Raw genomic sequence first — 11918 nt, forward strand, 5'->3', positions numbered from 1 at the left:
CCACTGTGCCTGGCCTTATCTTTGTTTTATTGCATTTGCTTTTGTGTTCTTGGTCATGAAATCCTTGCCTAAGCCAATGTCTGGAAGGGTTTTCCAATATTACCTTCTAGAATTTTCATAGTTTCAGGTTTTAGATGTAAATACTTAATCCATCTTGAGTTGATTTTATATAAAGTGAAAGATAAGGATCCCGTTTCATTTTCCTACATGTGGCTTGCCAATTATCCCAGCACCATTTGTTGAAAAGGGTGTCCTTTCTCCACTTTATGTTTTTGTTCGCTTTGTCGAAGATCAGTTGGCTGTAAGTATTTGGGTTTATTTCTGGGTTCTCTATTCTGTTCCATTGGTTTATGTGCCTATTTTTACACCAGTACCACACTGTTTTGGTGACTATGGCCTTATAGTGTAGTTTGAAATCAGATAGTGTGATGCCTCCAGATTTGTTCTTTTTGCTTAGTCTTGCATTGGCTATGCAGGCATTTTTTTTTTTTTTTTTTTTGGTTCCATATCAATTTTAGAATTTTTTTTCTTGTACTGTGAAGAATGATGGTGGTTATTTTGATGGGGATTGCATTGAATCTGTAGATTACTTTTGGCAGTATAGTCATTTTCACAATATTGATTGTACACATCTATGAGCATGGAATTGTTTCCATTTGTACGTGTTGTCTATGATTTCTTTCATTAGCATTTTGTAGTTTTCCTTGCAGAGGTCTTTCACCTTCTTGATTAGGTATAGTCCTAAGTATTTTAATTTTTTTGCAGCTATTGTAAAAGGGGTTGAGTTCTTGATTTGATCCTCTGCTTGGTCACTGTTGGTGTATAGAAGAGCTACTGATTTGTATAATTAATATTGTATCTGGAAATTTTGCTGAATTCTTTTATCAGTTCTACTAGCTTTCTGGAGGAGTCCTTAGGGTTTTCAAGTTAAACGATCATATCGTCAGCAAACAGTGACAGTTTGGCTTCCTCTTTACTGATTTAGATGCCCTTTATTTCTTTCTCTTGTCTAATTGCTCTGGCTAGGACTTCCAGTACCATGTTGAAGAAGAGTGGTGCATCCATGTCTTATTTCAGTTCTCAGAGGTAATGCTTCCAACTTTTCCCCATTTAGTATTATGTTGGCTGTGGTTTTGTCATGGACATTTTCAAGATGGACTGTAGTTAGATCATAAAGTAGGCCTCCATAAATTTAAAAACTATTGAAGTACTTGTGATGGTTAATACTGAGTGTCAACTTGATTGGATTGAAAGATGCAAGGTTTTGTTTCTAGGTTTGTTTGTGAGGGTGTTGCCAAAGGAGATTAACATTTGAGTCAGTGGACTGGGAAGGGCAGATGCATCCTTAATCTGGGTGGACACAATCTAATCAGCTGCCATCATGGCCAGAATAAAAAGCAGGCAGAAGAACATGAAAAGACTAGACTGGCTTAGTCTCCCAGCCTACATCTTTCTCCCATGCTGGATGTTTCCTACCCTCAAACATCAGACTCCAAGTTCTTCAGCTTTGGGACTCAAACTGGCTTCCTTGCTCCTCAGCGTGCACATGGCCTGTTGTGGGACCTTGTGATCATATGAGTTAATGCTCCTTAATAAACTCCCCTTTATATATACATCTATCCTATAAATTCTGTCCCTCTAGAGAACCCTAATACAATACTTAATGATTTTAATAATGTGTTCTGTGACCGTAGTGGAATTAAATTTAGAAATTTATAGAAATAAGAGAATGATATCTTGGAAATTCACAAGTACGTAAAAATAAATACCACTTAATATTTAATAATGCTTCAGTTGTTGCAACTTTTTAACAACTAATTCATCAAGAAGAAAATCACAAAGAAAATTAAGTTACTTTGAGATGAATCCAAATTATAATATAATATACAAAACTTATAAGATGCAGCTAAACTTGTGTCAATAAAGAAATATATTGCTGTAAATATCTACATTAGAATAGTAGGAAGATTTCAAATCAATAACCTAAACTTCTATATTAAGAAACTGAAGATATAAGAGAATACTAACCATAGAACAAGCAAAACTAAGAAAAAAATAAAAACAAGAGTAAAAGTAAACAAAAAGGATAAGAGAAAAAAAAATCAATGAAGCCAAATATTGTTATTCAAAAATATTAACAAAATCAGCAAACCTCATGCTACATGTACCAAGAAAAGAGAGATAACTAAAATTACTAAAACTGAGAATGGAAAGGGGCATATCAGTATAGGCCTTAGAGAAGAAAAAATTATTTAAAAAGACTTATGCAAAAAATTAGATAATGTAGATGAAACAGAAAAGTTCTTAGAAAGAAACAAGCACCACAGGCCGGGCGCGGTGGCTCAAGCCTGTAATTCCAGCACTTTGGGAGGCCGAGACGGGCGGATCACGAGGTCAGGAGATCGAGACCATCCTGGCTAACCCGGTGAAACCCCGTCTCTACTAAAAAAAAATACAAAAAAAGCTAGCCAGGCGAGGTGGCGGGCGCCTGTAGTCCTAGCTACTGGGGAGGCTGAGGCAGGAGAATGGCGTGAACCTGGGTGGCGGAGCTTGCAGTGAGCTGAGATCCAGCCACTGCACTCCAGCCTGGGCCATAGAGTGAGACTTCATCTCAAAAAAAAAAAAAAAAAAAAAAAAAAAAGAAAAGAAAAGAAACAAGCACCATAAACTGAACGTGAGATATAAATCTAAATAAACTTATGAAAGTATAAAAGTTAAATTAGTAAGCTAAGTACTTCCCACAAATCAAATTCTGTGGCTTCACTTTTTAATTTTACCAAATGTTTAAAAGATAACTATAACAGTCTCTTAAAAACTCTTGCAAATACTAGAACATTTTCAAATTCATTGTATAAGGCCAGTATTAACTTGATATTAAAACCAGACAAAGACATCACAAGAAAAGTAAACTTTGACTAAAATCTCTTATGAACATGGACAAAATTTCCTCAATGCTAACTAGTCAAATTCACAATATGTAAAATGATTATATGTCAACAAGGAAAGTTATCCTTTGTTCCTGACAATATAACATGATTTATCCCTAAAATCCAAAATTGATTTAAATTATAAAATCAATCAATGTAAGACAGCATCATATTAATAGAAAAGGACAAAACTAGACGATCATGTCAATAGTTGCAGAAAAGCATCTGACAAAATCAAACACCCTTTCATAATTAAAACAAAACTCAACCAGCTATGATAAGTCCACATCTAACATTGTATTTCAAGGTCAAAGACTAAATGCTTTTTCCTCCTTTCAGCTTGTATTGTAAATCTCTAGTTCCACTGTTCTTGCACCATTATTGAGTTGTGTGGGGGCTTTACTAAATCTGAGTATCTATAGTTTCAAGAGAAGACAGGTGACAAGGTGTTCTCCATCATTTTGCCCCTGGGAGTGTTTCTGTTGCTTCCTGCTGTGAAATTCTTTAGGCCTAAGAAACTTGCATCATAAAGATGATTTTTCCTCATATCAGTTAAAAAATATAGAGCTGTCTTAAAATAACCCCAAAATGAAATTAAACTGTAGAAAACTCCATGTATAACCCAGAATGCAGAATTACATTTGGGTTATCTGAGCTAGTTCCACCTCTCTTGGACAACCGTTAAAGTTTAAACCCGTAGTTTTGCAGAAACTCTGTATCTTTTTTTATTTTTTGAGACGAAGTCTCGCTCTGTCGCCCAGTGTGGAGTGCAGTGGCCGGATCTCAGCTCACTGCAAGCTCCGCCTCCCGGGTTTACGCCATTCTCCTGCCTCAGCCTCCCTAGTAGCTGGGATTACAGGCACCCGCCACCTCGCCCGGCTAGTTTTTTGTATTTTTTAATAGAGACGGGTTTTCACCGGGTTAGCCAGGATGGTCTCCATCTCCTGACGTCGTGATCCGCCCGTCTCGGCCTCCCAAAGTGCTGGGATTACAGGCTTGAGCCACGGCGCGCGGCCCACTCTGTATCTTTTGTAGAGCACTCTGGACTCAGCTGCCTTGCTTGTGGGAAGACTTACTTTATTAGTATTTATGTCTTAAAGTCCTCTTTCTATGAAGATAATTTCCATGATGCTCAAAATTATTTTCTTTCAGTCATATCTGCTTATAAAAACCTTAACATCTACAGTTCAAAGCCTAGCAGATTCAACTTGGAATTGTATTTAAAACAAAAACAAAAGTATACCTTTGTTCTAACCTGCAGTATAGGGTTAAGCCTGCTAGATCCCTTGCAGCTAGCCTATTTTGAGGCCTCGTATTGTAGCTGAATTTACTGAACCCTGCAGTCTGTACCTTTTCTGGTCCTCACTTTTGATCAGGGCCTCAGCTTCTGAATTTGCTGACATCCACGTGCCTTTGTTAAAGTTCTGCAGTTTTGCTGAGAACTGTATACCACTTGTGTAAGGTTTAGGGCTGTTAACAACTACACTTTATAGAAATGGTCACTTGACATTTGACAAAGCTGTTATATGCTACAATGACTGACAAAGACAAAAATCCTTCTGGCTTATACCTAAATCCTGAAGCTGTCTACCCAGGTTTAAACAGTTACAAGCCAGGTGTGGCTAATTGTATTTTCTGAACATGATTTTAAGACTTATCTTTCACCTCACATACTCTTCCACATTCTGAATTTGCTATTTTTTTTTTTCATGTAGAAGTAGAGACTAATTCCCTTCACTTTGAATCTGGGCAGTCTCAGTGAGTTGCTTAACACATAAAATATGACAGTGGTAGGATCTTGGATTTCTGAAGCTGTATTATGAGAAGTCTTACAGCATCCACCTGGATCTCTTAAAATAATCTTTTTGGAAGCCAGCCGTCATCTAAAAAATATAGCTAATTTGAGACCATCATATTGTGTTATGTTCAAGCCACATGGAGAAGACCTGGAATATCAGACACTATGTCTGAGAGAGAAAGGCAAAGAAGCATGGAGGTACCAGGAATGTGTGTGAGGATACCATCTTAGAAGTGAAAATTCCAGACCCCACTGCCCCAGGTGATGCCACAAAGACACACTGTCTGAAATTTTTGGATAGTTTCTGTTTGTAGTAGTAGATAACCAGAGCATGAATGTACAGATACAAAAACTGCCATCAATCTTGAAGTATTATTTATCTCTCCAATTGCGAGTACCTGTTGAGGTTTCTAAATACGTTGCTCAATACAACGGATGTTGTTTTGAGTTCAACTTTTGCCCCTCCCGCTATACTAGGCTTCCTCCCCCAAGGAAAATGCCTGGTATGCTGAAACTTACAGCATGGTAGAGGGCACACATTCTCTGCCGTACAGTGCCGTACAGTATTTCATAAAAAGAAGTATAGGCATTGATAACAAATAAATGTTAGTTTCTTCCAGATTTTCTGTTCAGACAAGTTACTTTTCTTATTTTATTTACTTCGAGACAGGAAGTGCCTCAGTGCCATGGCCATGAGTGCCATGGCATGATGATCCTAGCTCACTGAGTCCTCGAACTCCTGGGCTCAGGGGTTCCTCCTGGTTCAGCCTCCCAAGTAGTTAGGATAACGGGCATGAGCCATGGTGTACTATCTAGACAAGTCACTCTTTATCATGGACCAAAATGAGTAAAGGTGGAGGCAGGAGGTATATGAAAAATTTCTGAACCTCAAGCTCAATTTTGCTGTGAGTCTGAGTCTGAAACTGCTCTAAAAAATAAAGTCTGTTTTTTTTTTTTTTTTTTTTTTAAAGCCTACCAATGAATACAAATATAGAGAGGGAGAAATCAAGAGTGTTAAATACTATAGAAATAGATGGTCCACAAAAAATAAGAAAGGGATGCAGTCATTTACCTACCTCCACCTGTCTTCAACAATCAGAATGAATAAGTCAAATAACTTTCTGGCCAATGCAGTCTGAGAAAGGAAAAGATAATGACACTTAAATAACATACAAAGTTCCATCTTCGTTCTGTTACAATTAATATGTTAATTAACACTAATTTGGCTGCAATTTATTGAGTGCCACTTAAGCTAGCTCAAGAATTAGTCATGAGGATCAAAGCAGGAATATAGCTGGACCTCAGGACATAGCTTATGCTCTTATCTCTGCCCCTCCATGTATGTTATCTTTTTTCTCATTTTTCAAGCAGATCTACTTTTTCTCTTTCACAGACTATATGACAGAGAAAAAATTCCTTTTTTTTTTCCAGTTCCAAATTCCTGGTGATTGAGGCAGCTGTGGGAACACACAGCCCAGTGCTTCTTTCTAGACTGGTGTATGGTGTGGGAATATGGCCACATTACATGAGTGTTAGGAAATGACTACCTTAAAATCAAGCAACATTTCCAAGATAGTACCTTAGAAATCTTAATAAGTAATCAAGCATGCGTGTATTACAATCATCAAAGGTCTTGTGGCAGGATGCTCTGTATTGATAGCTCGCTTAGGAATCCAGGACGACTCACATGTCAAATAGAAGGGACCACAGTGAAAACCGTAGAAAATTAGTAGAGGCATTTGGAGAAAAATGGATTTACAAGAGTATTTTGCCTACTTCCTAGATGCTATCTGAGGACAAGAAATTGGGAACATATTTTCTGGAAGATGTGGCCGGCATAACCCGCCAGATGCTAAAATGTATATACAATTTGTGTACTCTACCTTCCTTGGGCAGCAGGGAAATAGTTTGAATTACCAAGTCAAATCACCTTGAAATCTTGATTAGGTGTCTATGGAAACATTGAAACAATATGACTGATATAACTGCAGTAAGTGTCTTCTGCTAACTGAATTGGAAATCATACAGCCTGTTCAATATATCAGATAATGCTCAGATTGCAGTATGCCTCATGAACTATGTCAGGAAACCAACTAACTAGGAAAATTGACCAAAAAAAAATTACTTAGTATGTTTCAAATGTTTCATGTATGACTCTAATGATATCTCTGAAGAAATGTCCGTGGCATATATGTACTTCTTCATAGTAGATAAAATAAGTCGGAGTTCTTAGTATGGGTGTAATCAATGCTCGAACTGATTGAAACCTAAGAAATGTTCAACAGCTGTAAACACTCTTGGCTGGATTTAAAGCCCTACATTCCTTAGAATGATAGGAAACATATGCATTGTTAAGACACTTAATGTATAGAATCAACAGAATCTGGAAATATTAGCATGGAATTAGATGTTGTTTTAATTTCTGAGGGTTGCCATAATAAAGTATCATAAACTGAGGGGCTGAAACAATAGAGGTTTATTCTATATATAGAGAGGTATGTATGGAGCTTCTCGAGGCTAGAAGCTCCATATCAAGATGTTGGGAGGGCCTTGCTCCCTTTGAAGTCTCTAGGGGAGAATCTTTCCTTGTTTCTTCTACCTCCAAATATTTTTTGTCATGTGGCAGTATAACTTTAATCTCTGCCTCCATTTTCACTCATCCATGTTTCCTCTGTGTCTCTGTGTCTCCATGTCTCCTCTTCATATGGCACTTACCTCACTGTGTCTCTGTTTTCTCTTCTTATAAAAACATCAGTTCTTATACTAGATTAGAGCCCAATCTAGTCTAATATGAACCCATCTTAATTTGATTACATCTACAAAGTACATATTTTCAAATAAGGTCACACTCATAGATAATAGCCATTATGACTCCATGTATCTAAAAAGGGGACACAATTCAATGTACAATAGATGTTTACTTTGTATGTTAAATTGCCAACTGGTACACTGCTAAATTCTTAGATTGATAATATTCAGGAAATCCAGCATTTGATCTTGCTTGCTGCTTTTGAACAGGGGATCAGGTATATACACAGATTTCACTTTCTTTTCAAAGGAACCAGACTAAAAGTCCTTTTGCTTTAGTGAAAATAGATATACTTAATTTAATGTTTTAAATCCAAGAATTAACACTATTTATGTAGGTAATTATAAAAGATAAAAGCAATTAAACAATAACCCCTCATTATAATGAAAGCCAGAGCAAGTACCACTATTTTGGTATACTCAAAACATACTGATTCAAAAGAATACTGCATTAAAAAAGATTTAATGGGCCATGAGAACATAAAAGTAATGTATTGTTTTATAATCCATTTGAGCATTCTTAGAAGAAAAGCTCTTTGTGCTTGGTGAGTAGTTTATGAGTCTTAGAGGCCCCTGTAAATGTTTGTGTTGATTTCTGTACTTTTGGAGGCAGCTGCTTTCATGAGAAAAGGAGTTTGGATTTTGGGTGACAGATACTGTGACATAAAATCAGCTTTTCTTCCCATTTAAAAATGTACTTCATATTGCAGCCAAACTTTTCAAAGAAATATTACCATATAAAACACTGCATTGCTGCATGTATTTATTCATTCAATAAGTATTTTTAGACTCCCTAAATGTGCCAAAACTTTTGCTAAAAATTAAGTGTGGTAATATATTTTAAAGTGCTGCAGTAAAATGAATATTTAACTGTGTCTTAAAAACCTTACTTCAAACATAGTGTTACTCTTGGGAACCTGAGATTTGGAGGAACAGGGACCTAGATGTGAGTTCTTGCTCTGCCATTTGCTGGTTATCTGAAATTATGTAACTTCTGTAAGTTTCGATTTGATCAAGTAAAAAATGAAAATAACAGCTTCATCCTTAGTTAATAGAGTTGTCTTTAAGTAACATTCACATGGAAAAGCATTTTGCAAAATAACCAGGTACAATCCATATTTGTTAACTACTGTTATTCCTATTTACTTTTATTATATTAATAATTATAAAATTAATGTTCAAAGAATGTACAGATAGTTAAGCCTAATATATACATATGTGAGTATGTGTGTATATATATGTATAATTTCCAAGGAATACCATAATAATGCTGAGAAATGACAAACTTGAAAGACATAAAATAACAGAAAATATTTTTTCACAATTCCAAGGAAGAGAAGTTTCTGCCATTCCTAAGATGTGCAGAGTGACTTAAATGAGCAAAATACCCAGTGTTCTCAGGCTAAGCAAACATCTGACCTGGTACACTGAAAAGAAAATAAAAGAGTCAATAAAAGGTGTGGAATTAGAGAAAGATCAAATAGAAAGGACTTAAGAATATACTTCTTTCCTTCACTTCGCAAAACTCAACTGATTTTATCTGTAATTACAATATTAAAAGATGTAGATTAAGGCTGTGATAGTATTCTGTATAATGTAAAATGGAAAAAAGGTAGAAGATAATGATTTTTGAGTAGTGGTTTCCAATGTGTATATTTCAGAGGAAAATATTTTAAAGGTTATGGGAAATTTATACTCATTTAATTATTAATTTGTGATTTCATGGTTTCTATTAGTACAGTAGGGCATATATATCAAAAAAGTTGTATGTAATAGATACATATATAGTATGGGGGCTAATTTTTTGAAAAAAATTCTATAAATATGTTGTATACAATAGGTGGTTTTGAAATACAAATACTTAGATCTAAAATTTTATTGATGTATGTAGTGTGTTAAATATATGGTAACTACTGGCTTAGGACATAGCTTTATATTTCTATTTTTATATGCTTATATACTTATATATACATTTATCAACTATTTACTGAATGGATCTATTTGATAGATAGTAGTTTAGGTGTAGAAATATAGTATGAACAGAACAATGTACCTGCTTTCATGGAGTTTACATGCTAATGAGGGAGAAAGCCAAGAAACAAATTTCTATCTGGCATAACAAGATATATCATGAGAATAAAAATAAATCATAGAATATAAAAATGATTTATTAAGTGATAAAATTCATAATTTGCACTTTATTAAAATTAAAATTTCTGATCTATTAAAGATACTGTTAAAATAATTAAAAGACAAGAAAAAGACTGGAAGAAAATATTTGCAAAACACATATATGAGAAAACACTTGCAAATTATATCTCATAAGGGGTTCATATAGAAAGGACTATTACAACTTAACAACAAAAAAACCCATAAACTGATGAAAAAGTGGCCAAATAATTTGAATAGACATTTCTTTAAAGATAATATACAAATGAACAACAAGCACGTGAAAATATACTAAATATAACTAATCATTAGGAAAATGAAAATCAAAACCATAATGAGGTACTATCTCATATCCATTAGGATGGCTACTTTTTTTTTTTTTTTAATATATAAAAGGAAAAAATACCAAATGTTGGCTAGCATGCAGAGAAACTGGAATCCTATTTACTGTTGGTATGAATTTAGAATGTTGTAGCTGTTATAAAAAAAAGTATGGTAGTTTCTCAAAAAATTAAAAATATAATTAAGATTCAGAAATTTCACTCTTGAGTTTACATACAAAAGGACTGAACTGAAAGCAGAATTTTGACGAGATCTTTAGACAACCATGTTCATCACAGCACAATTCTCCATAGCCAAGAGGTGAAAGCAACCCAAGTGTCTGTCAATAAAAGAATGGATTAACAAAATGCAGATTCATGATTCTGTGAATATGAAACATTACTCAGCCCTAAGAGGGAAGTAAATTATGACAAATGGTACAATATGCATGGACTTTAAGGGCATTATGCTAAGTGAAATAAGTCAGTCATAAATTTATATCCAGAGTAGTCAAAAAATTAGAAACGGAAAATTGAATGCTGGTTGCCAGTGACTGGGAGGAGGAGGATATGAGGAATCGTTATTTAATGAGTACAAAGTTTCAGTGTTTGTGTGTGTGTGAAACTTGTTTGTTTGTTTGTTTTGTGAGTCGTGCTGTGTCACCCAGACGAGTGCAGTGGCAAGACCTCCGCGCACTGCAACTTCCGCCTCTCAGGTTCAAGCGATGCTCCTGTCTCAGCCTCCCGAGTAGCTGGGACTACGGGCACATGCCACCACCGCCGGCTAATTTTTGTGGTTTTAGTAGAGACAGGGTTTCGCCATGTGGCCCAGGCTTGCCTCAAACTCCTGACCTCAAATGATTCGCCCGTCTCGGCCTCCCAAAATGCTGGGATTACAGGTGTGAGCCACTCCATCTGGCGCAATGTTTCAGTTTTGCAAGATAAAAAAGTTCTGGAGATTGGTTGCATAATGTGGTTATACATAACACTAGTAAACTGTACACTTAAAAATGATTAAGATGGTAAATTTTCTTGTAGATTTTTATTGCCATGATAGTTTTAATTCAATTTTGTTGCCAAATAGGTTTTTTAAAGCCCTGAGAATACTAATTGGTGTTGAAGATGTGAACAAGACCTCTCGTTCATTTCTGTTAGGAATGATACATGGTATAGCCACTTTGGAGGACTGTTTGGTAGTTTCTTACAAAGCTAAACATAGTATTACCATAGAATCCAGCAGTTATGCTCCTAGGTACTCATCCACCTGATTTGAAAACTTGTTCACATAAATACCTGTATGCAAATATGTATATCAGCTGTATTTATAATTGTCAAAAACTGGAAGCAACCAAAATTCCTTTTAATATATTAATGGATAAACAAACTCTGGTGTATCTATGCAATGAAGTCTTATTTGGTCCAAAATAAATATTATTCAGCCATAAACAGTGATGACATTCTGTCATTTGCAGCAACGTGGGTGGGATTAGAGTTCATTTTGTTAATTGCCATGGTGTGTCCTATTTGTTATTTAACATTATTATAAGGAAAAAATTAAATTTTATGTTTTAGCATGAATTTTACTGTTTATATTGTGCAATGCCAATTTTATTTTTTATTTATTTATTTTTTATTATACTTTAAGTTCTAGGGTACATGTGCATACTGTGCAGGTTTGTTACATATGTATACTTGTGCCATGTTGGTGTGCTGCACCCATCAACTCGTCAGCACCCATCAACTCATCATTTACATCAGTTATAACTCCCAATGCAATCCCTTCCCCCTCCCCCCTCCCTGTGATAGCCCCGGTGTGTGATGTTCCCCTTCCCGAGTCCAAGTGATCTCATTGCTCAGTTCCCACCTATGAGTGAGAACATGCGGTGTTTGGTTTTC

This window comes from Rhinopithecus bieti, unplaced genomic scaffold (genome assembly GCF_001698545.2).
Source record: "Rhinopithecus bieti isolate Rb0 unplaced genomic scaffold, ASM169854v2 scaffold_32518, whole genome shotgun sequence".
Classification (NCBI taxonomy): Eukaryota; Metazoa; Chordata; class Mammalia; order Primates; family Cercopithecidae; genus Rhinopithecus; species Rhinopithecus bieti.